Source organism: Heteronotia binoei, chromosome 17 (genome assembly GCF_032191835.1).
Source record: "Heteronotia binoei isolate CCM8104 ecotype False Entrance Well chromosome 17, APGP_CSIRO_Hbin_v1, whole genome shotgun sequence".
Lineage (NCBI taxonomy): Eukaryota > Metazoa > Chordata > Lepidosauria > Squamata > Gekkonidae > Heteronotia > Heteronotia binoei.
This window is the reverse complement of record NC_083239.1, coordinates 27,145,925-27,170,975: the sequence shown is the minus strand read 5'-3', so window position 1 is coordinate 27,170,975 and position 25,051 is coordinate 27,145,925. Positions and strand designations below refer to the sequence as shown.

The 25,051-nt window shown below is 44.4% G+C and overlaps 1 pseudogene; it reads left to right on the top strand.

The window, feature by feature from the left end:
- The first annotated feature begins 2,778 nt into the window (after positions 1–2,778).
- LOC132586552 (U1 spliceosomal RNA) lies at positions 2,779–2,931 on the top strand (annotated as a pseudogene).
- Positions 2,932–25,051: the final 22,120 nt, after the last annotated feature.

The following is a 25,051-nucleotide window of genomic DNA, read 5'->3' as shown; positions in this document are numbered from 1 at the left end:
TCGTTTCAATTTTTATACCACCCTTCCCTGTAAACAGGGCTCAGGGCAGTGTACAACAAAAGATAAAACAACCATATTTGTACTAATATAAGATTAAACATTAAAATTACAATGGTCATCTTAATAGGATGCCAATCAGAAACTTCTAGTTGCACCACCAGTGGTTAAAGTGTCAGACTAGGATCTGGGAGACCCAAGTTCAAATCTGCCTTTAGCCCTTTGACTGGATTGTATCTAACCTTGAGACACCTCTTGATTCCGGGTGGGCCAGGAGCCCCTGTCTGGACTGGAAGCTGATCAGATTCTCTGATCTGAAATCAACTTAAATAATAGCTGAAAAATACCGGTATTTAGGGTTGTTGTTTTTTTGTGTGTGTGGCTTGGTTAATGCACACCCCTAGTGATTTCTCTCTCGCAGCCTAACCTAGCACTACGCCCAGTTTAATATCTTTGCATGTGGAGCAGCAAAACTGGGGAAATAACTCACCTCCAATGAAGTTTTTGTGTGGAAAGCAGCTTGGGGAGCAGGAGCCCTTTCTTCACTCATAGCACATTCCTGAGCCCATCCTGTCTCTGACCAATTTCCCACTCACCTTGCACCGCTCTCACACTCCTCTTCTCAGCTGGGCTTTGGTCCAATTTCACACTATCTGCCCTGGGGCTGCAACTAGTGTTGGCTTTTTCGCGCAGCAAACAGAAACTGGTTTGCAAAAAAGCTGACGTTAGTTGCAGCCCCGGGGCAGAAAGTGTGAAATTGGACTGAAGCCCCGCTGAGAAAAGGAGCTTGAGGGCAGCGTAAGATGAGTGAGAAATCGGTCTCTCTCTTTTTAAAGAAGCTGTTCACCACAGCTGCTGGGCATTCAAGGCAAAAGATGAGCAGAGGTGGTTTTCCATTGAATCGCAACCCTTTGTCTTTGTTGGTGGTCCAAGTACTAACCATGACCGATCTTGCTTAGCTTCCAAGCTGTGATGAACTCAGGCTAGGCTGGGCTATTATGATGCTAGCAGTAGCCTAATTATAAACATAGATGGCTGCTGATCTGTTTGGATTGAAAGCCTTTTCACGCATGCACAATCTTTGTTTGTTTGTTTTGTAATTTTTATTCTCTCTGTGTGTGCACCTGAGATCTCTGATAACTGAACCCTACTGGAGGCCTGGATGATATTCAGAGAGGTGACTGAATACAGCCTGTCCTTGTCCTCCTGACTCCTGGTATTCCAAGGAGGTCTCCCATCCAAGTTCATGCCAGAGTTGCCCCTACTTAGTTTCCGAGATCTGATGAGATTGGGCTAGCCTGGACCTCATTGTAAACCTGTTTGAAAGGTGCTCCAGTCATTCAGTGCAGAACCTAACAGACATGGTCATGGACTCACATCTGATTGTCAAAGTCAAATACAGTACGTTCAACCATTGACCACATTCACAGGGAAAACTAGGGCTTTTATATAATGGGAACTCCTTAGCATATTAGGTCACACACCCCTGATGTAGCTAATCTTCCAAGAGCTTACAGAAGGCCCTATACTAAGAACCTGCAAGCTCTTGGAGGATTGGCTACATCAGGAGTGTGTGGCCTAATATGCAAAGGAGTTCTTGCTACAAAAAAAGCCCTGATAAAAACTACAACATTACTACTGCCCTCTCTCCATCAAAGGGAACCAAACCAGAATACACTGTTCCTGGAACGTCTCACTGCTTAGAGAAGACCACATGCCAATGTTAAAGTGTCTTCAAGAAAGCATTCTGACACCAGCACATCCAAGTCCTGTTTTTAATTATCTTACACAGCACAGTTCCATCAAGTGAGGCACCTATAAGATACCAAGAAGCCTTCAAGGGCGAAAAAACCCCCACACCTTTAAAGTGACCTTACAAGATAAACAGGCAGACAAGCGCACAACCAATCGATGCAAGTGCATGGCACACAATAGGTAGATTAAAGCTACTAGATTTCTCTTCTGTGGAACTTCTGACAGAGATGAGCTTTGGGTGAGTGTTCTTTCCAGCCAATGGGGGGAAATTAGTGAGAACTGATGTAAAGCAATGTTATTTCTGATTCACCAATTCAAAATACAAGGGAGAGAAACTAAGATACAGGTGCACATTTGTGAGCATTGGCATTGGAGGCTTATTTAACAGACTAGGGCTGTACTTGGAGGGCTAGTTAATTTTTTCTTTTTTACTCACTGCCATCTCATTTCCCCATCTTCTCACTGAATTAAACTTTGCCGACAAGCCAAATCCTCATACACTAGGAGATCTATAGATGCCAAGAATTACATGTGGCCTAGTTTAGAAAAGCAGCTTTGCACCCAAAAGTCTTACATATTTATTCACTGCTTTACTACCCTAAGAGATCTAAAATGGACTGAGCAACAGAAAAAAAAATACAATTTAGACTTATTATAATTTGAATGGTCCAGGCTAACTCAATCTTGTCATAACTTGGAAGCTAAGCATAGTTACTCATGGGTAGTACTGGGGTGGTTAACCAGCACGGAAGTCCAGGGTTGCATTGCAGAGGTCATCTCTTGCCTTGAAAACCATATGAGGTCACCATAAATTGGCTGCAAGTTTGATGGCACTTTACACACACAATTTAAATAAAACAAACGGAAGCCAATAAGGACTATATTTGGGGCCAGTCCTGTATCCCAATGACCAGCTTGTCCAAGGCGATGATAAAGGCAAGCAGCATATTGACTCTTGTCCTTCAGCTCACATCCAAGGGTGCATGCTTTGGCCATGCTCAGAAGAAGAGCAAACAAAAGCTCAGCAAACTTACCTGGCAGGGGAGATACCTTGATCATGAAGGAGGTTTTCCCAGGATGAGGCTTATGCATTGCACTCTGGGTGTGCTGACTCCTGCAATTTCCCTAAATGTGGGAAACTCGACTGCACAAAAGCTCAGCTCAGATGTTTCAGCTGGCAGCCACTTTTGCCCCCAGCTTCCGTTCCTGAACATGTCCAAGCTATATGAGGGGCAATAGGTTGTTAAGGAGAAAGGATGTTGCTGCCTCAGCATAATGCTTTCTGGCAGCTTTACAGCAGTTGTGTAGCATTGCAAACCAAGAAGCTATACACCGCTTCCATGAGTATTCAGATGGAGTTTTCATTGATTTATATTACAGATCTGTGAATCATTCAGTCTTCAAATACTTTGGGTGAGAACACAGGATTTAAAGAATGGTGAAGTAGATAACACCCTCTGCTAGGGTTGCCAGCTCTGGGTTGGGAAATTCCTGGAGAGTTGGGAATGGAGTCTGGGGAAGGCAGGGTTTGGGGAGGGACTTTGTATGTATAATCTCATACAGTACATCCTCCAAGGCAGCCATTTTGTCCAGAGGAGCTGAACTATGTAGTACAGAGATCAATTCCAGGAGCTTTTCAAGTCCCACCTGGAGGTTATAATAACCATGGTCTGCTTAGTCATTGAACCCACCTGAAGGTTGGCAACGCACAAAAAACCCACATTTTTGTTGCTATCTAATTGCACTAGTTTAAAAATTGAACAGGATCTTCCAGATTGTTTTTTGTAAAACAGAGTGTCCTTGTCAAAAAACCCGAAGCCCATTCACACCCACAAGCCTTAAGTGGCTCTTCCATTGGAGGGAAATGCCTCAGAGAACCAGTATGGTGTAGTGGTTAAGTGTGCGGACTCTTATCTGGGAGAACTGGGTTTAATTCCCCACCTCCATTTGCAGCTGCTGGAACGGCCTTGGGTCAGCCATAGCTATTGCAGTTGTCATCCTTGAAAGGGCAGCTGCTATGAGAGTCCTCTCAGCCCCACCCACCTCATAGGGTGTCTGTTGTGGGGGAGGAAGATAAAGGAGATTGTGAGCCACTCTGAGATTCGGAGTGGAGGACAGGATATAAATCCAATATCATCTTTTTCTTAGATTTGAAGAAGGCTCCTTGCAAGATGGTTTGCACCCCAGTATATATGTTTTACACAACCAAAAGAAGGATACAGAGAAACTGCCCACCACCAGACATTTCCTTTAGCCATTTTCAACAATAAGCTGAAGACCTTGGATGATCTGGACTGAAGACCCTCTCTTCTTTCTTATAGGCTCCTTCTACCAAGCACCCAAGGGCAACCAGGGGGATCTTTTCCCTTCCATCACACAAGCACATATAACCAGGCCAAGTTGGTTGATGTGAACTTTGCAACAGCCAAGGACTGGATACATGAAGTATCTCTAAAATGATTCCATTTAAACTGTAGCCATGATTCTCTGACAGCCTAACTGCTGTTTGGACTAATCATGCTCTCCCATTGAGGAGCAGCTCCTAAGGGGGGCTCACAGACTGCAGACCCTGCTGAGGGCAATTTGACTTCCAAATACAATCTGTGTCCACTTTGTGTCACAAGAGGGGTTCCAGCCAAGCTCATTTGTCTCAGCTTCCTACAGAGCAAAATGCCCATGTTCTCTTTTCAGCAAGTGAATTCAGAATATTTTCCTTCTTCCCCCAGTTTTTTTTTTTTAATTTGGAAGGTGCAATTTCCCTCCATTGACTTTGTATTGTTAGCTTGTATCATGAAAGTGGACATCAGGCTGTAACAAAAATGGGAAAACCTAGGATCATAGTCCATTGCAATATTGATTGTATCTTTTATTCAGCCTTTACTGCATCAACTTCTATATTTGTCATTCCATGTTTCTGAATTGTTTATGATGTAATGAAAGGTCCCTGACATTGTACTCACCGAGTGGTTTTTGGAGATGGTTGGGCCCAGGTTGGGTTCTTGCCCAGCAAAATTTCTGAATAGTCAGTTGACTCATCAGATCTCGAAAGCTAAGCAGGGTTGACTCTGGAAAGTACTTGGATGGGAGACCTCCTTGGAATACCTGCAGTTGGGAGGCAGGGGCAGGCTTTATTCAGCCACTTCCCTGAATATCCTCCAGGTCCTCTGTAGGGGTCAGTCACCAGAGGTTGCCATGACTTCCAAGAGCTTGCACACACATGTGCATGTGCGCGCGCACACACACACACGATATCTAATGAACAACATAGTAGCATTAGAATTACAAAAGTGAAAAAAATAATGCAAAAATAGAGGGAATGGTTATGCAACATTATTCTGGGGTGCCCAACCTCTGTGTGTGTGTTGTGTATGTGGACCAAAGTGAAGACTGATATGGGTGTTTCTGCCGGGCTCATTGGAGCCATAAGGACTGAGCTTGGGGTCTCGGGAACAATGGGCAGCAGGATCCAAATCCCTGCTGCCCTGCTCCAATCACGGGTCCCCTGCTGGTTTAAGATCCAATAACGTGCTTGCACAGAAACCCTGAGTTGTATATAGTTGGCCCTGTGAGCCCAGTTAGCCAGTCTTTTAGTGCAGTCCTATACTATGCTGTACCTAATAAAGAGCCATGATCACTACCACCTCGCCTCTTCATTGCATTGAACCCACTATATTATAATAAATGTTTCATAACCGTTTCCTCTATTTTTGCATCGTTTTTCTCACTTTTGTAGTCCTAATGCTACCATGTTGTTTGTTGGATGTCTTATACTCTCTGTTTACATTGTTTATATTGTGTGGTCGACTTTGAGTCTCAGTGAGAAATAAATAAATAGAAATTAAGGGAAGCAAATAATGCAGGCATATTTTCCAAAGTGGTCAGACGAAGATCCACTTTACAAGACTTCCAGAAGCATTACGGAACTCTGCCCTTCCCTGAATAGTCCAGGCAATCCTGATCTCATCAGATTCAGAAGCTAAGCAGGACTGACCATGGCAAATACTCAGATAGGACACCTCCAAGGAATACCAGGGCCAGGATGGAGAGGCAGGCAGCAAGCCACCTCTCTAGAGACCCTTGCATCCCAGTCTCACTAGGGGTCACCAGAAAACCGTGACTTCCAGGCACGCACACAAACACACACACAAATATGATATATTTCAGAACCCTGAGGCCATGATGGGAAGGCATGTTGCCTCTAGAAGTATTTAAGTAGTGCTGTAAAGCTAGAACTTTTAATGGGGCATGGGATGCAGGCATTTTTAGAAGGCGGAGGGGTTATTATGTGAGGTTTTACTGTATTTTTCAATCTGAACTGGGAAACTGCCTTGCACTACAGGAAAGCCAGGGCGTACATATTTTAAATAAATAAATAAGCAAGCAGAGCGAGCTGTCAGCTATAAAAATACTCCCAAAGTAGTAAATGCATTGGAAAACAGAGCAGAGTCCATGCGGGAAAATCTTTATGTTTGGCGGTCACGTTTTTCAGGCTTTTGGAATGCCTGTTCAGCAGAGAAGCCACTTCCACTGTCACACTCCCTGTGCAAAGGAGCATCTTTTCCTCTGAGGTGTCACAGGCACAAAACTAGTTGGTTCTAAACCCCAGTGATTAAAAGTGGGGACATTTATGGTTGTTTAATTGGTTATACCATTTCTCCTCGATTTTAATCTTCCGCTAGATGTTGCAGAGAATCAATACCAAGCTCATTCCTACTGTTCTCAACATTTTTGTTTTTACAGCTTAACCCGGCCACTCTTTCAGCTTTGAATGTATTCTTTTTACCATGAAGGGCGCGGAAGGTTAAGGGGAGGGGGCGTAAAGGATCAAATATGATTTCAGTAGCCGTTCCACATTGGTTTGCTAAGAAAGAAAAGGAAGACACTCTTTCCTTTCCTATCCTATCCAGTTGCTCTAATTCTGCAAGTGCAGAGGTAGTTAGGCATGCAAATAGGTCTGAGATGAGATTGGCAATTGGAGTGTTTAATGACAACAATGCTACAGAAGGAAAATTATTCAACTTGGTCAAAGGCAGTATTACTTGCAGAGGGGCTATTGGTCAGTGGAAGGCTGAATGCCCTGCATGAGGAAAGTCTCACATCAAAACCTGGGTATTTCCACTTTGGTTCTTAAAACTGGGAAAGACCCTTGCCTTCAAGACCCTGGAAAATAATTTTTAGACAGTGTAGATAGTGCTGGGATAGAAGGGCTAATGGTGGGGAGGCACCAGAGCTCCATAGTACAGCACAGGACATTTGTGACATCTCCAGTTAAAGAATCTAAGATAGTAGGTGGTTCTCTGTCTGAGAACCCAAACAGCTGCTGCCTATCAGAAGAAGACTGCAGATTTATATCTCGCCCTTCTCTCTGAATCAGAGACTCTGAGAGGCTCACAATCTCCTATATCTTCTCCCCCCCACCCCCACACACAACAGACACCCTGTGAGGTGGGTGGGCTGAGAGGGCTCTCACAGAAGCTGCCCTTTCAAGGACTACTCCTGCGATAACTATGGCTAACCCATCCTTTATATGACACACCATCCTCTATATGACAGCCCTTCAAGTACTTGAAAATGGTGATCATATCACCTCTCAGCTGCCTCCTCTCCAGGTTAAACATGCCCAGCTCCTTCAACCTGCAGAGCCAGTTTGGTGTAGTGGTTAAGTGTGCGGACTCTTATCTGGGAGAACTGGGTTTGATTCCTCCACTTGCACCTGCTAGCATGGCCTTAGGTCAGCCATAGCTCTGGTAGAGGTTGTCCTTGAAAGCTGCTGCAAGAGCCTTCTCCAGCCCCACCCACCTCACAGGGTGTCTGTTGTGGGGGAGGAAGGTAAAGGAGATTGTGAGCCACTCTGAGACTCTTTGGAGTGGAGGGCAGGATATAAATCCAATATCATCATCATCATCTTCTTCTTCTTCTTCTTCTTCTTCTTCTTCTTCTTCTTCTTCTTCTTCTTCTTCTTCTTCTTCTTCTTCTTCTTTCTTCATAGGACTTGGTCTCCAGATCCCTCACCATTTCTGTTGCCCTCCTCTGGACCCCTTCCAACTTGTCTATATCCTTCTTAAAATGGGGTGCCCAAAACTGAACACAATACTCGAGGTGAGGTCTTACTAGAGCAGAGTAAAGCGATACCATCACTGCACGTGTAAAGAGTTTCTAGGTTTGGTCCCTACTATCTCCAGTGAAAGGCTCTTGGGTATAGGGAAAAACCTTCTCTTGTAAAAGGATTTTTGCAGTATTGCATAAATTGGGGAAGGGGTTTCTACAGCTAATCAAGCTGTCAAACTTTAAACCAAAAAAAGAGAAAGAAACTATTTGCATCCTCATGGACACACGATGCTCTTTAAAGCATTAATGAAAAGAATGCATAAGGCAATTATTATTTTTAAAAGGCAAAAGAACCAGTTCATAGCTTTTCTCCCTGTCTTCCCCCTCCTTGAATTACTTTTCACTTAATTTTTAATTTGCTTACTGTGCGTCAACGGAGAGAGAAATCATCCATCAGCCTGCAAAACTTGCAGCTAGCCTCTCAGCATTATGCGCAGCGGGAGGAGCCACCACATCAGCCATCCTTATCTGGATGACAAGGAGAATTATTAGATCAGTACATCACCCAATTATCAGCAATTGCCCTTAATTTTCTAAGGAAATCTTCCTAAATCTGGAAATAGGGGGAAGGAGAGAAGACGGCAAACAAACACAAACAAAAATCCAGGCTGTGGTTGATAATGAACAAGAGCTACTGCTGACCTATGAGCTTTTTCCTCTTTCTTCTGGGTAATTAAAAAGGAATAACTGTATAAATCTTAGTTGTTGCTTTATTTTCTTCTCTCCCCTAGCAAGAAATGGATGGCTTGGCTAGGTTTCCCTTCCCGGAGCTCTAGGACAGATTTAATTTAAATTCTAACATTCATGGTATTCTCCAGCTGCAGTAAATGTGACTTTAGAAATATGCCTTTGGGAGGGGGAAAGAAGGGACAGTTAGTTAAGGATGTTGTTATCTTGGCCACTTTTTTCCAAGTCAGATTGTTATCATGCTGCTTGTGTGGAGGACAGGATATCCCCTTAGGGGCAACCATGATTTGCCTTTGGAGATCAGACCACAATCCAGTCTCAAGTTTGTCCAAAAGATAATAATGATGGGTTTCCACCTAAAACAGCTGACATTTTTTTCAAGAATCATTTCTGAACATTCAAAAACGCACAGCAAAGATTTGCAACTGTTTGACAAGGAGCTTGTAAAATGCCTGCCTATGTGTGCAGATGTACTAGGGTTGTCAGTCTCCAGGAGGTGAGTGGAGATCTTTTGGAATTACAACTGGTCTCTAGGTTACAAAGCTCAGTTCTTCTGCAGAAAATGACTTGATGGCATCATATCCCACTGAGGTTCCTCCTTTCCCCAAACTCCGCTATCCCTACGCTCTCCCCAAATCTTCAGGAATTTCCCAACCTGATGCTGGCAACTCTAGGATGTATGCATAGATTTCCACCTCTCCCCACTTGTCCTACCATCTGCAAAAATAGGAATCAAAGATGAATGGAAATTTAGGTTATCCGAGCTTACAATCTTTCTCACCTTGCCTTCCTGCTGAGGTTGTTGGGAATGGAAAATTTGTGGCCTTTCTAATTGAACTTGAAGAAAACTACAGTTTTCATCAATTCAAACATCCCAGCTTACTACAACCTGGAAGCTTAGCAGAGTCAGCCATAGTTAGTATATGGATGGGAGAGCACCAACAAAAATAGCAATTGGTATGCAGAGGAAGGCAATGACAAACTGCCTCTACTCATTTCTTGCCTAGAATGCCCTGTGGATGGAGTCACCATAGGTTAGTTGTAACTTTATGGCACATTCTTCTTCTTCTTCTTCTTCTTCTTCTTCTTCTTCTTCTTCTTCTTCTTCTTCTTCTTCTTCTTCTTCTTCTTCTTCTTCTTCTTCTTATTATTATTATTATTATTATTATTATTATTATTATTATTATTATTATTATTATTATTATTATTATTTGCAAAGTCTGAGAAATTCAAGGTCTGAGAATGCCCCAGCAGTGACTAGGTGCTAGCTGCCACAAATACACTCAAGCCAAATTTCATCCTAATGCTTATTGGTGAAACTCAGCATTTACAATATTTGGTTCTAAGTGTCCAAACCTTGAATGTTGCTTCCACAAATCTACACCTATGGTCCACTCTTGGTGCACTTTCTGAACCATGCTTTCTGAATCCTTGTAAAGTATGTCCCTTGTTGGTAAGCTTTTCTGACATCCTTTTTGTCTTGGCAAATCGAAGCTCCCTAATTGATTGGGACTGTGGTGCGTCAATCTTTGGCCCATTAAACTATCAATTTTATTTACTTATTTTTCATTTAAATCCCACCATCCCCATGAGTGGGCTCAGGGTGGCTAACAAGCCAAAACGTCATCATAAAAACACAATAATCAATATAAAACAATATTAAGACAGTAGACCATTAAACATTCAGACAATGACATTTGTGCTGTTTTCAGATAGAGCATGATATTAAAAAGCTAGATGGCATTTCCTTAGAGAGCCAGTTTGGTGTAGTGGTTAAGTGTGCGGACGCTTATCTGAGAGAACCGGGTTCGATTCCCCACTCCTCCACTTGCACCTGCTGGAATGGCCTTGGGTTAGCCATAGCTCTCACAGGAGTTGTCCTTGAAAGGGCAGCTGGTGTGAGAGCTCTTTCAGCCCCACCCACCTCACAGGGTATCTGTTGTTGGGGAGGAAGATAAAGGAGATTGTAAGCCACTCTGGGTCTCTGATTCAGGGAGGAGGGCGGGGTATAAATCTGCAATTCTTCTTCTCCACAATTTTCACCTTTGCTAATGGCATCGATTGAAGGCACACAAGCCAGCTCAGTGGCACTGGTAAGTCTCCTGCTTTGATATATAAAACGAGGAGCTCTAGGGTCCAGAATAGCCGTAGCCAGGCAGAGATCAGTGTTCTTCATATGGTTGCAAATGTCGTGTCTTCCCCAACCAAATTTGCAGTTTTAGGGCTGAGTAAGAGGGAAGGTGTGGAGCACCAAGCCTCCGCATGTGCCACCTCAGAGATAAATCTCAAAAACAGACCTTTGTGACTCATCACCAACACACACCAATACATCTCAAAAGTCACCAAATGCCTTCCAGGTTGTTGGGTTTTTTTTGGTAGCAGGAACTCCTTTGTGTATTAGGTCACATTCCCTGATGTTGCCAATACTCCTGGAGCTTACAGTAGGCCCTGTACTAAGAGCCCTGTAAGCTCTTGGAGGATTGGCTACATCAGGGGTGTGTGGCCTAATGCACAAAGGAGTTCCTGGTACAAAAAAAGCCCTGATGCCTTCCATAAATGATCCACATCTAGAGTTTACTGGCAACTTCCAATACAATGCAAAACAGGATGCCATTGACTTAAAAATAACTCAGAAGGATGTAACTCTGCTTTGGATCACAGTGGTTATGACTCATCAGGACAGACCAGGAATGGTCCAGAATGGTCAAGAAAAGAATTCATTCTCAGACATTTTATTGCTTGTGTTATGGCTTTTTCTCTATCCCCTTTCTTTGCTCTGTGCATCACTTGATAGTTTATCATTTTGCTTCCCTGGGTCGATTCTACAAAGGGTACCAGTTTTTTCAGTTGGATTTCCAACTATTTTCAAAGGCTGCCTACATATCTAACTACCCTGCATGCTGCCCGGTGCCATTTGCTGTTCTGTGATGACATCAACTCACTCACAATTGGTATCAGCAGGCCATGAAGAACATCAATGTTGTAAAGAACATCTCATATGAACTTGTAGTAAAGGAGCGGGCACACAAAAAGAAATCAATTTTTCCTCCTGCTATAAAAAAAACGCTTACCGATGAATGCAGTGAGAATAGGAAATTTTCCTTCAGAAAGCTATGAATCCTGGAAGATGCACATGATTTACTGCCGGAGAAAGCTTCCCACATTGTTCAAGGATAAGCTCTGAGGCTTAATCAATTATTATTTGCGAGATGCCTCCGGATCCTCTGAAGCTAAGGATAAGCTAAATATTATCAAAACTGGCACTCCAGCTATAAATACCCAGCCCAGCCCATGGGATGTATGTTTCATCCACGTAAAACAGAGCCGGAAATGTCCAAGAAAAGCGTGTACTTGCTACCCTCCTGCCTGCAGATGGCGCTGCAGCATCTTGCAAGCCCTATTTGAAATATCACAGGGTTTGTCTTCAGCTGCCCTGAGAAATAAGTATGGCAGCAAAGTATGCACATGGGAAAATCCACACTTTTTGCTACAGTGGGTGGTCTTCCTTCTTGTGTGGTTTGTGAAAGTTGGAGGATCTCAGGACTTACATTCTGTACTCAGCTGTCATTTCCCAAAACTTAGTAAAAATCTGTAACATGAGTCCTCTCCCCAGTTCCTATTCTTACCACACAATAAGATAAATGTTTGCTTTATTTCTTAATGATGCTAAACAGATCGTATTGTGTCAAGAGGGTAGCCATGTTGTCTGTAGTAGAAGAGCAAGATTTTGACTCCAGTAATGCAAGAATTTGACTCCAGTAAGACCAACAAAATGGCTAAACTTGAGTTCATTCACAGATTCAGAACAATAGACCTCACCCCTCCCAAGGCTGAATGGGGCATAAGTTCCTTCTGTCACTACATATACTAACTTTCTTCCTGTAAGCCTTCCCACTCTGATTGAATCAAGCCAATGACACTGAGTTCCATCTTTGCAGCACCTGTTCTACTTTCTGGTTGGGAAATAAGGCTTTATGGACCCCATTCCTATCTGTATCTGATGAAGGGAGATTTGACTCTTGAAAACTTATATTCTGAAAAACTCTTGTTAATCTTTAAAGTGCAACTGGACTCAAATTTAGATCTGGACAGAGGCCCCTATTCAAGGGATCAGCATATAGAGACACTTACAATTTCTTTATAATTTTGTGTGACATCCTTATCAGACCTGGTTTCATTCACGCTGGGGTGCCGACACAGAAGAGAGGAGTCTATGCAGGTGACCTGGGAAGTAGCCGGGTGCACGGACAGAGCGGGGGCCCGGAATGAACTGACTGTCTCTGTAGATAGAATGGGGAGTTACTTCGGGGCGGGGGAGCACGAGGGGGGTCTTGGCCCTCTGCGGGCATGCCAGGCCACGCAGAAAACACCGGACAGGACCCTACCTGCTGGACCCTGCACCTGGGGGATGCTGGACTACCGCTCTCAGTATCATACCTGGTACAGCACCCTCTCAACGCCGGCGTTTAACCTCAACTCTAACTTGGCACTTCGCACTTTACTCTACTATCTTTAATAATCTGCCTGCAATACATCACTCCCAGCACCTTACCCTACTTTGTTCTTACCTTAATCAGAAGAGCATATATTGCACTTAACAACAGCCTACCTCCACCTACTCCTGAACTACTAGTTTAAATTTTTTTTACTAATTAACTCACTTTGATTTGCTTATTGTATATATTGGATTTAATTGTATAAAATTTTTAGCTAATTAATTTAAAGATGATTAACAGAGGGGACTGTAATTAATTATTGCTACTTGATTTGAATTTTTACCAATCTAATATACAAAGGAAATAGAGGGTTGGGGTATTACTGGGTTAATTTGAGCATTGGGATCTAGTAGGGCGGAGTAGACTGGGGGTAGTAGTGACAGTAGTACTTGAGGGTGGCTAAGATAGCGGCTGCCACCAGCGGGGAATGGCTGGTCCAGGGATTCCAGTGCTCCTGGGGAGGGAGAGGTATGGCGGTGGGAACAGACGGAGTAAGGGAGGAAGACTGAGACAAGATAGTGCTCGATCCTCTTCCAATCTGTGTCCCATCCCAAGGATGACAGGTAGTAGGGCCAGGTTGAATAACTCGCCTCCGTCATTGGTGTTATGCAATGCCAGATCCATTAATAACAAGACCTCTGTCCTTCAAGAGTTCTTACTCGAACAGGACATGGACCTGGCTTGCGTGACTGAAACCTGGATCTGAGAGGGTGATACAGTAGCCCTCTCACAAACAGCTCCCCTAGGCTATTCAGTCTTCCGCCAATCATGGACTAGCGGGCGGAGGGGAGGAGTGGCATTATTTATACGAGAGGCTTACTCCTTTAGGGTGCTCCCGGCCCCAAGGATTGAGGGTATTGAATGTGCCGGTCTGGCGTGGGAGGCTGGAGAGGGGTTGGCGATCTGGCTGGTGTACCGTACGCCTAACGCACCAGCTAGCACCTTACCGTCCCTGCTCGAGGTGGCAACAGGCTGGGCGCTGGAGCACCCAAGGTTGGTAATCCTGGGTGACTTCAACGTCCATGCTGATGACCCGACCTCTAATCAAGCGACGGACCTAGTGTCTTCCATGGCGATGCTAGGACTCTCTCAATTTGTTACAACCCCCACTCGCCAGGCCGGGCACACATTAGACCTGATCTTTGCGGCCGGGGTTACAGTGGACGATATAACCGCCAAAGCGGTGCCGTGGTCGGACCACCTCGCCCTCAAGGCTCGTGTTGATATGCCACCCCAAACCTGTTTAGGCGACGAGCCCATTATGGCTTGCCTGCGGAGCCAGATGGACCCAGAACGGTTCCAAATGGCTCTGCGGGATTCCTGGCCCTCTGGCGATTCTCTCAATGGCCTGGTTGAGACCTGGAATACCTGGCTCTTGATGAGGGCCATTGATGAGATCGCACCTCGACGCCCTCTACGACCTCGGACTAGGCTGGCCCTGTGGTATACCCCAGAGTTACGCCAGCTGAAACAAGGTCCAGACGGCTAGAGAGGCAATGGCGGCATACCCGTGACGAAGCGGCTAGAACATCTTATAGGAAGTTTATGAGGTCCTATGAGATGGCAGTCAAGGCCACAAAGAAAACATACTTTGCGGCCAAGATTGCGTCTGCAAATTCGCGCCCGGCACAACTGTTTAGGATAATTCAGAATTTTACTACATTGTCACAGGGCAATCCAAACGCTGAGGAATTGGAGATAGGCTGTGAGGCTTTTGTGAAATTTTTTGCAGACAAGATCCAGTCGCTCCGCCACGACTGCCCTGCCAACTTAAATGCAGTAAGTGAACTCGAGGCCCAATGCGTGTCTTCTAGTTTGATCTTGGACTGCTTTGACCCACTCAGCTTGGAGGAAGTCGACAGGATCCTTGTCGCAGCACGCCCAACAACTTGTGATCTGGACCCATGCCCCTCCTGGCTAATTAAGGCTTGCCAGGAGGAGCTAAGATGCCCTATACGGGACATCATAAATAGATCTCTTTCAGAGGGCTCCTTTCGAACACCCCTGAAAGAGGCAGTGGTCTGCCCTCTCCTGAAAAAGGCTACATCAGACCCGGCCGAATTGGCTCATTACCGGCCGGTCTCAAATTTGCCCTTTTTGGGCAAAATTATAGAGAGGGCTGTGGCGTTGCAGTTACAGGATTTTCTGGATGATGCCTCCACCTTAGATCCGTGCCAGTCCAGCTTCTGCCCAGGCCACGAGACGGAGACAGTTCTAGTCACCCTCATGGATGACCTCCGGCGACATCTGGATCAAGGCGGCTCGGCAGTATTGCTGTTGTTGGACCTGTCGGCTGTGTTCGACATGGTCGACCACTGGCTGCTGACCTGCTGCCTCGCCGATTCAGGAATTTGGGGGCTAGCCTTACAGTGGCTCCCCTCCTTCCTTGAAGGTCGGGGACAAAGGGTGGCGATTGGCGGAGAGCTGTCCCAGAGACACCCACTTAATTGCGGGGTGCCTCAGGGGGCAGTTCTCTCTCCGATGTTGTTTAACATCTTCATGCGCCCCCTTGCCCAGATTGCCTGGAGGTATGGGCTGGGTTGCCACCAGTACGCTGATGACACCCAGCTCTATCTATTGATGGACGGCCGGACTGGCGAAGTCCCTATAAATCTGGACCGGGCGTTGCAAGCCGTGGCGGGTTGGCTCAGGCTGAGTGGGCTGAAGCTGAATCCAGCGAAGACTGAGGTCCTTTGCATAGGTCGCGGCGGGCCAGGAGGGGAGATCTCCCTACCAACCTTTGACGGTGCGTCACTGATACCAGTGCGCAGGGTCAAGAGTTTGGGAGTGCTACTGGAGCCTTCCTTGACAATGGAGGCCCAGATAGCTGCCACTGCTAAAGCTGCCTTCTTCCATCTTAGGAGGGCGAGGCAGCTGGCCCCCTTCCTGGAACGTAGAGACCTGGCAACTGTGATCCATGCAACGGTCACCCGAGGCTAGACTACTGTAATGCCCTCTACATGGGGCTGCCCTTATACCAAACGCGGAGGCTGCAGCTAGTGTAGAATGCGGCGGCCAGGCTGTTAATGTTTAATGTAGTTTTATTTACTTGTATAATTTAACTCTGAACCATGTTGTTAGCCGCCCTGAGCCTGCTCCAGCGGGGAGGGCGGGATACAAATAAAATTTGTTGTTGTTGTTGTTGTTGTTGTTAGTGGGACTACCGCGGTGGGAACATGTGCAGCCTGGGCTGTGGGAGCTGCACTGGCTGCCGATTGTGTACCGAGTTCGCTATAAGGTGCTGGTTATTACCTTTAAAGCCCTATATGGCTGAGGACCTGCCTACCTTAGGGACTGCCTCTCCCCATATGTTCCTCAGAGAGCACTGAGATCTAGTTCTCAAAATCTTTTAAAAGTCCCTGAACCAAGGGAGGCTAGATTGAAAATGACGAGGGAGCAAGCCTTCTCAACAATGGCCCCAATGGTGGAATCAGCTACCAGAGGAGGTGCGAGCCCTGCAAGACCTAAATCAGCTTCGCAGGGCTTGCAAAACTGTCCTCTTTCAGCTGGGTTTAAGATGAAACCCGGGAAATGACATCTAGCCATCCTACACATAGTCTGAACTGTAGCACCGAAACTCATAATTTATAATAGTTTAACTGTCTATTTAATTTTAACTTAATTTATGAATGTAATTTAACTAGTTTAATGTAACTATTCTAATTGTTTTATAGTACTGATTGTATTTTATCGTAATCATGGTGCACACCATGTCCTGTTAGCCGTCCTGAGCCTGCCTTTGGCGGGGGAGGGCGTGATATAAAAATAAATAATAATAATAATAATAATAATAATAATAATTATTATTATTATTATTATTATTATTATTATTATTATTATTATTATTATTATTATTATTTGTGCTTTTTGGATAACACTTCCTTTGTTTCTTTTATGCCACAGTTGGGTAGTTGTTAGCATCAGGCTAGAATCTGGAAGATCCTGGTTTGAATATCCATTCTTGACATGGAAATGCCCTAGGTGATTTAGAGCTATTTACACACTCCCAGCCTAACCTACCTCACAGGATTGTTGTGAGCATAAAACAGAAGAGAGGAGAGTTATGTAAGCTCCTTTGGGTTCCCCCCAGAGAGAAAGGTAGGGAATAAAGTAAATAAATTTAATGAATACTACATTTATGCTGTTTTACTGGCAGTTCCATGGCAACTATAAACTATATGTCTTAACCCCGCCCACATATTGTTTAGTACTATCACTTTCCTTTGGCCAGGTACCCATGACTATTCAAAGAAAAAAAATTACCACTGTTGATATTTGCTTTGTCTGAGTTAGATATCTGGAGTTACGTGAAATGTTATAATCACAACAAAGATAGTATAACAGATAATATAACACTAGACATTGTATGTGGTATGATTCTCGAAGTTCACTGAGGTTAATTTACCTTTATGTATTTGATGCATACTGGGATCAAGGAGACTTGGCAACAATTGAATAACTGCAATGCAATGATAACATTTAAAATTGTCCTTAGGCAGGGCCAGTAAGAATCACTCCCCCCCCCCCCGGGTCAAAGACTACTTCCTTCATTCTTTTAAAGAAATACAAAGTTGAGAAGGAAAAGAAGAGAAAAAAGGGCTGTGCAAACAGTGAGGAAGGAGTAAAAAGCCCCACGAATTCAATGGCACTGATCTCTTTGCCCCAGTCTAGGTTGATCTCATGAAATCTCAGAAGCAAGGCAGGGTCCACACTGGTTAGAACATAGATGGGAGACCACTAAGGAAGGGCAGAGTTGCTATACAGAAGCAGGGCTGGATTAACAATTAGGCCAAGTAGGCACTGGCCTATGGCTTTCCTCCCCATTTCCCCCCCTGCTTGCAACCCTCCCAGCCTGCATGCGCAGCCAGCAACTGAGCCCTTCTTTGCCTAACTTGCCTGGTGCAGCTGATGTTGGTATCATCACCAAGTTTGTCCCTCTCTGCCTCTCCCCCTCAGCTTTGTCAAAGGGGCTGCAGCAGGGGCCACAGGTGGCAGGGCAGCCGCTCCAACTCTGATATAATTTGCGAGGCCCCTCCCCAAGATTTTGACTGCCTAGAGGCCTCTGCAGGGTTTAATCCAGCCCTGTATAGAGGCAGGCAATGGCAAATCACCTCTTCTCATCCTTTGCTTTGAAAACTCTGCAGCAGGAGTGCCAAACTCATTTGTTATGAGGCTGGATCTGACATAGCTGAGACCTTGCTGGGCCGGACCATCTGTGTCATAAAATGAAATGTCAGGTAGCAGAGATATAAACTTTATAAAGGACACAGACAAATAGGGTTGCCAAGTCCTCTTCATCCCCCAGCAGGGGACATCCGTGTGCGCGCCACGCGACAAAATGACATCACCCAGAACCTATTGTATCATAGAGTTTTCCCTCCCAAATGGCTAGAGCGTCTGGGAAAGCCATAGAGTTTACCCAGAAACGCCTAGAGCGGCCTCGCATGGGTGCCGCCATTTTGATGATGTCACTTCCAGGTGACATCATCGCACCAGTGACACAGGGGGAGGTTCCCCCCACTGGCCCAATGTGAGCTGATGGGTTGAGAACCTCCTGGGCGGGAGATTCCCCGCCCGGACAGGGAGTTGGCAGCCCTACAGACAAACACAAAGATTTTTTTAAAAAACAACTTAAAACATGCTTAAAAGATTAGCACTTATTTTGTTTATTTAACAGTTTTCTGATAACTGACACTTCTTGCTCTGAATTACTGTATCAAAATCTGGAGACAATGTGCTGTTACAATCTTGAGTATGCTGTTCAAGTCTTGTTCAAGTGTGTATCTGTAACTTGCAATCCTACTTGTGATTTATTGACATTCATTACAGAAATCTCATGGTCAATGCTTTGAGCCTAAGACTCAGAGGAAAACATAAAATGGCTGAGCATTGCAAGCTTTTGTACATAAGTTGCTTCATGTGCTAGTCAGTCAATGGAGAAGCAGAGGCGTTGCTCTGCAGCTTGATACAAGGGTACTTAACACAAGCCTGGCAAAGCAAGCTGTGATACAGAAAGAAGCAAGAGAGGGAGAAGGAAGTAGATGACAGTTGGTTGGTTGCTTGCGGGCCTGATTGGAGCCCTCTAGGGACCTGATCTGACCCTCGGGCCACATGTTTGGCACCCCTGCTCTACAGTGTCAAGCTAAGACAGCCATGACTTGATGGCACATTCTACCACCCATCCAGTGGGATTAATTTTACTTTCATTGTTTCTTTCCAGTATGGACAAGCACATCAGAAAGGAAGAAAGAGAAAGATATATATATATCTCCAAAAATATGTTGGGGAAGAAATTCAGCAATCCTTATGGAACAGAGTAGGAAAAAGGCTCTCTAGAGGTCCAGGTGATTGCAGGTGGAGGATGATGGACATGAAGGTGGTGATAGTGACATAAACTCCCCCAGGTTTGTTCCTTCATCCTGAGATTTTAGTCCTTCCCCTGGAAATCCTGACCAGGAGGGTGAAAGATGAAAGAAGCCTGAAGCGACAGGACAAACCTGAGAACGGACAGTTTTGTATGCAGAGAATCATACAAATCCTGGCATGTCCAGTTAAATGGAGTAACAGATTTGTCCAGGGCTTTTTTTGTAGAAAAGTCCAGCAGGAACTCATTTGCATATTAGGCCACACCCCCTGATACCAAGCCAGCTGAAACTGCATTCTTATGTATTCCTGCTAAAAAAAAGCCCTGGATTTGTCAAAGATCTTGATCTAGGTCTCTAGGAAGCCATGACAAGTCAGGGTAGGCAATACTCTTCTTGATATACCAAGGGTCTGACTGAGAATAAGGTAGCATCATGTGGTCTTGTTAAGGGATGGAGCCGTGGCTCAGTAGTAGAGCTTCTGCTTGACATATAGAAGGTCCTAGATTCAGTCTTTCATTGGCATCACCAATTAAAAGGATCAGGTAGTAAGTGATGTAGAAGATGTCCACCTGAGACTGTAGAGTGCTTGTTCTTTTGTAATGTCTGCTCCTGTTTTGTAATATATGTTTTTATGATATTTTTAACTCTGTTATTTTATTGATTTAAGCTGCCCTGAGCCCGCTTGCAGAACAGGGCGGGATATAAATCTAAAAATTAAATTAAATTAAATTCCAATCAGAACAGACAACACTGACCTTGGTAGATCAAGAGTTTGATTTGGTATAAAGCAACACCATGTGTTTGTGTGCCAGGATTCAAAGACAGTATATATGTACACACAAAGAGCTCAGCAGTGAAAACAAGACCAAAATGGTGATTGTAAGGATGGCAACTGTACTGTGGAGAGAAGAGTTAACTCCAGAAATCTCCATCCCAGCTTCTATCAGCCTCTTACGTCAGGTAGTTTCAAGAGGGTTTGCTATAGAAGAGCTAGATTTGAGTCCAATAGCAGCATCGGGACCAATGAGATTTTGGGAGGATAAATTTTTGAGACTCAAAGCTCCAAACATATACCCTGAAAATCTTTTTGGTCTCTACTACTGAACTCCTGCATCAGAGTGGCATAATAATGGGAGTGGCCATGGCTGAGTGGTAGAGCATCTGCTTGGCATGCAGATGGTCCCAGATTCGATTCCTGCATGAGGCAGTAGGTGATGTGAAAAACCTCTGCTTGAGACCTCAGAGAGCTGCTGCCGGTCTGAGTAGACAATACTGACCTTGATGGACCAGTGGTCTGATTCAGTACAAGGCAGCTTCATGTGTTCAATATCCTGAGAAGATGCAACCTTTCTGTTCCAATGCAGCCTAAGTAAGTCTCTGCCAACTTTCTCAAGCTGTGACTTCCCCTTCCTGCTCAGTGATCCCCTCTAAGGCTCTCTGTTCAGAAATCACTGAGAACGTCCCATCAGTTACTCAGCACAAAGCTAAGGCGGCAGGTAATCTATGAGTACAGTAAATTGACTTTCACTTTGGCCTCCAGTAGTGCAGAATGAAATGAGAGAAGAAAAGAGAGGGCGTAGGTCTGATTGAAAACAAATTTTCACCTCTGCTGCTGAGAGGACTGCTTTTCATCAGAGCATCTTTGCCTCGGCTCCGTTTTACTTCACTGTGGCGTAAACAATTTGGTTTCTGCTTTTCAGATCTGGTGGCCTGAACTTTGAAGACCAGGCTAGGACAAAATTGCCAGTTTGGTTTGTGGATGGCGTGTCAACTCTCACCGTCTGTATTTTGTTAAGTGTTACATCCCCTCATGAAGTCTTCAGAGAAGTGACACCCTTTCTGAAAGTCATTTCAACAGAGTAATGGAATGTCATTTTGGCAGTCTGTCCAGCCAAGTCTGTCAAGAGACAAGAGAATGGAGAAGGCAGAACTTGAGATCTTTGTCACGGTGAGCCTTATTCTGGCACCAAGTCCCTGCAAATGGAATGGAATAAGATCACAGAATGTGTGCACGGGTTTTAAATGCTGCCAAGTCGCTTTTAACTTATAGTGACCCTATGAATTAATGTCCTGCAAAATGTGCTATTGTTAACAACCTTGCTCGGTCTTGCAAACCATCTCATGTTGGGTCTTCCCTTTTTCCTGCTGCCTTCAGCTTTTCTCTTGATCCATCCCTGTTCATGGTTTGTTGAAAATGGTTTGTTGGTGAAATTTTTTGTTGTTGTTCCATAAGTTCTTTGTCTGCATCCTGTTTTTTCTTAATTTCATTTTAACTAGTAAGAAAAAACTTGTACATTATCCTGGTGCCTTCAATTCATCCATGTATGTTCTTTCACTGTGTAACAGACATGTACATTCACATTGATAAACGGTACAAAAAGTGATATTGATCTGATCATGTGTGCTTTAAGTGCTGCCAAGTTGCTTTTGACTTATAGGGACCCTATGAATTAATGACCTCCAAAATGTCCTATAATTAACAGGCTTGCTCAGGTCTTGCAAACTGAGGGCCATGGCTTCCTTGATTGAGTCAATTAATCTCTTTTCCTGCTGCCTTCAGCTTTTCCTAGTGCTGTGCATTGATTGTTTTGACTACTAGTTTGTTATGTCTCTTAGTTGACCTTGAAGCATACTTCATTGCCCTCCAGGACCCTGATACCTACATTCCGATTGGCTGTTCTTTTAGAACCAGCCAATTGGGACACAAGGCATTTATCTCAGGAAATGCAAATGAAGGATTCTGGAGAGACGAATAGGGTGGATTGCTGTCCACATATGGGGGCGTGTTTAACTCAGGCCAAATGTACATAAGGAGTGGTGTTGCCTGTTTGTGTTCAGTTCTGCTCTTGTTCAATAAATGTTCTTGTTTACCTCAAGCTGGCTGAACTCACTATATAATACCTAGCATTACTGTCTTCTTTAGTGACTAATCTCATAATATGACCAAAGTAAGATAGCCTCAGCTTAGTCATTTTCACTTTTAGGAAGAGTTCAGGTTGGATTTGATCAATAACTGACTTATTTCTCTTTTTGGCAGTCCACGGTAGCCATAAAACTCACCTCCTGCAAGTAATGATGTACTATTGAAATTGTTCAAGCTTTTTGTTCCTTGGCTCCATCATCAATCACAAGGGAGACTGTAACCAAGAAATCAGGAGACTGAGATTGGGAAGGGATCCAAAGGGATCTGTTGAGGCTGGGTGAGTGGGCGTCAACGTAGCAGATGAGGTTCAATGTGGCCAAGTGCAAAGTAATGCACATTGGGGCCAAAAATCCCAGCTACAAATACAAGTTGATGGGGTGTGAACTGTCAGAGACTGACCAAGAGAGAGATCTTGGGGTCGTGGTAGATAACTCACGGAAAATGTCAAGACAGTGTGTGATTGCAATAAAAAAGGCCAACGCCATGCTGGGAATTATTAGAAAGGGAATTGAAATATAAATCGATGTATAAATCGATGGTGCGGTCTCATTTGGAATACTGTGTACAATTCTGGTCACCGCACCTCAAAAAGGATATTTTAGCATTGGAAAAAGTGCAGAAAAGGGTAACTAGAATGATTAAAGGGTTGGAACACTTTCCCTAAGAAGAAAGGTTAAAACGCTTGGGGCTCTTTAGAGTGGAGAAATGTCGACTGCGGGGTGACTTGATAGAGGTTTTCAAGATTATGCATGGGATGGAGAAAGTAGAGAAAGAAGTACTTTTCTCCCTTTCTCACAATACAAAAACTTGTGGGCATTTGATGAAATTGCTGAGCAGTCGGGTTAAATCAGATTAAAGGAATTACTTCTTCACCCAAAGGGTGATTAACATGTGGAATTCACTGCCACAGGAGGTGGTGGCGGCTACAAGCATAGCCAGCTTCAAGAGGGGGTTAGATAAAAATATGGAGTAGAGGTCCATCAGTGGCTATTAGCCACAGTGTGTGTTTGTGTGTGTGTGCATAATATATATAATTTTTTGGGCCACTGTGTGACACAGAGTGTTGGATTGGATGGGCCATTGGCCTGATCCAACATGGCTTCTCTTATGTTCTTAAGGGCTAGCCATGAAGGAGCTAGAAAAAATTCTTAAAGGCATGCTGCTGATGACCAAGATCAAGTTAATTCATGCCACAGTATTCCCCATTACTATGTATGAGTGTGAATGTTGAACAAGGAAGAAAGCCAATAGAGAAAAAAAGTTACCTACTGATTTTTGGAACTCTCTGCCACAGTGAGAAACTCTGCATAAGATTACTCATGATCTAAAGCAGGAATATCAAACTTGTGGCCCAGGGGCTGAATCAGGCCCCCAGAGGGCTCCTATCAACCCCCCCCCCCTCAACAACAACTGGCTGTCATCTGCTTCTTCTCCCTTTCTCTTGCTCCCTTCTGCATCACAGCTTGTTTTGCCAGGTTTGCTCATTTGCACAGGAGCTACAGATCAAAGCCTCTGTTTTCTCCATTGTCTGAGGCTCCTCACTAGGGAAGGAAGGCGGGGAGGCAAAGCTTGCTTTCTCTCTCAATAGCACAGCAGAGCTATTAAGCCAAACCTCTCTTCCTTCTATTGGCTGAGGCTCCTTCCCTTCCTGGTCCCCTGGGGAAGGAAGGAAAGAGCCAGAGCTTCCTTTGCCCAGTTCCCTGAATCCCATGGGAGAAAAACAAAGAAAGCACCTTTAAGACCAATGAGTGCTAATGTTTTAAACATGTTTTAAGTTTTTTTAAAAAATCTTTAATTGTGTTTGTCTATGTCCTTTATAAAATTTATATCTCTGCTACCTAATCTTAAATAGGAACACACACGGTGAAGCCCAACGTGGCCCTGCCTGACAAAGACTAAGATCCGGCCCTCATGAGTCTGACACCCCTGATCTAGAGCCAGTCACACATTCTCTCCCTAGTCGACTTTATAGGGCTATTGCAATGACAAATGATGGGCAGTTTATGCCACCCGAGGTGTTCGGTGAAAAGACAGCATAAACTCAAAGATTAATTTGTTAGATGGGAGTCAAATCTCGTTTCGTCTTTCCTATGTTGTCTAAGAAGCACCAGAGAAACCACATGTGAAACTGGAGAATTAAAAAAATTATTTGTCAAAAATTGTTTTCTTCTTGACTTCAGTGTGATGAAATTTACATGCAGTTCAGCTTCATAAAGGTTGCATAAACATGGCATTATGTCGATGGAGCCAGACATTGAAATGACAATAAGTATGACAGTGGCTCAGCATTACTTTTATCAAGAGTTACATGTGGTTGCCCTACCCTTTTCTCTCTAGAATTATAGCAACAATTTGTTGGAGTGAGTAACTCATGGAGTGAGCAGGCAAGGATGCTGGAAGGCGCTACATCAATCTAAGTGTGTATAGGTGTTATCTCCTTGAATGAGATGTCTCTCCTTGTCTTAATCTGGGAGCTGCCCTCTGACCCCTCATCTCTCATCTTTGTCCTCTCACTCACATGGCCTTCCATGAAGACACATGTCTCTGCAGGTCTCTCCTGTAGAGACAATGCCCTCATACTCCCACACACAGACAAACAGACAAACTTGCAATTTGTGATAGGGAACATGCTTATTAGATTAGACTTCTTTCTCTTTGTCCGGGCCGCACTGTCCAGGCCTCTCCCACCCCCTGGCAACTCAGCACCCCCCGAGACTGCC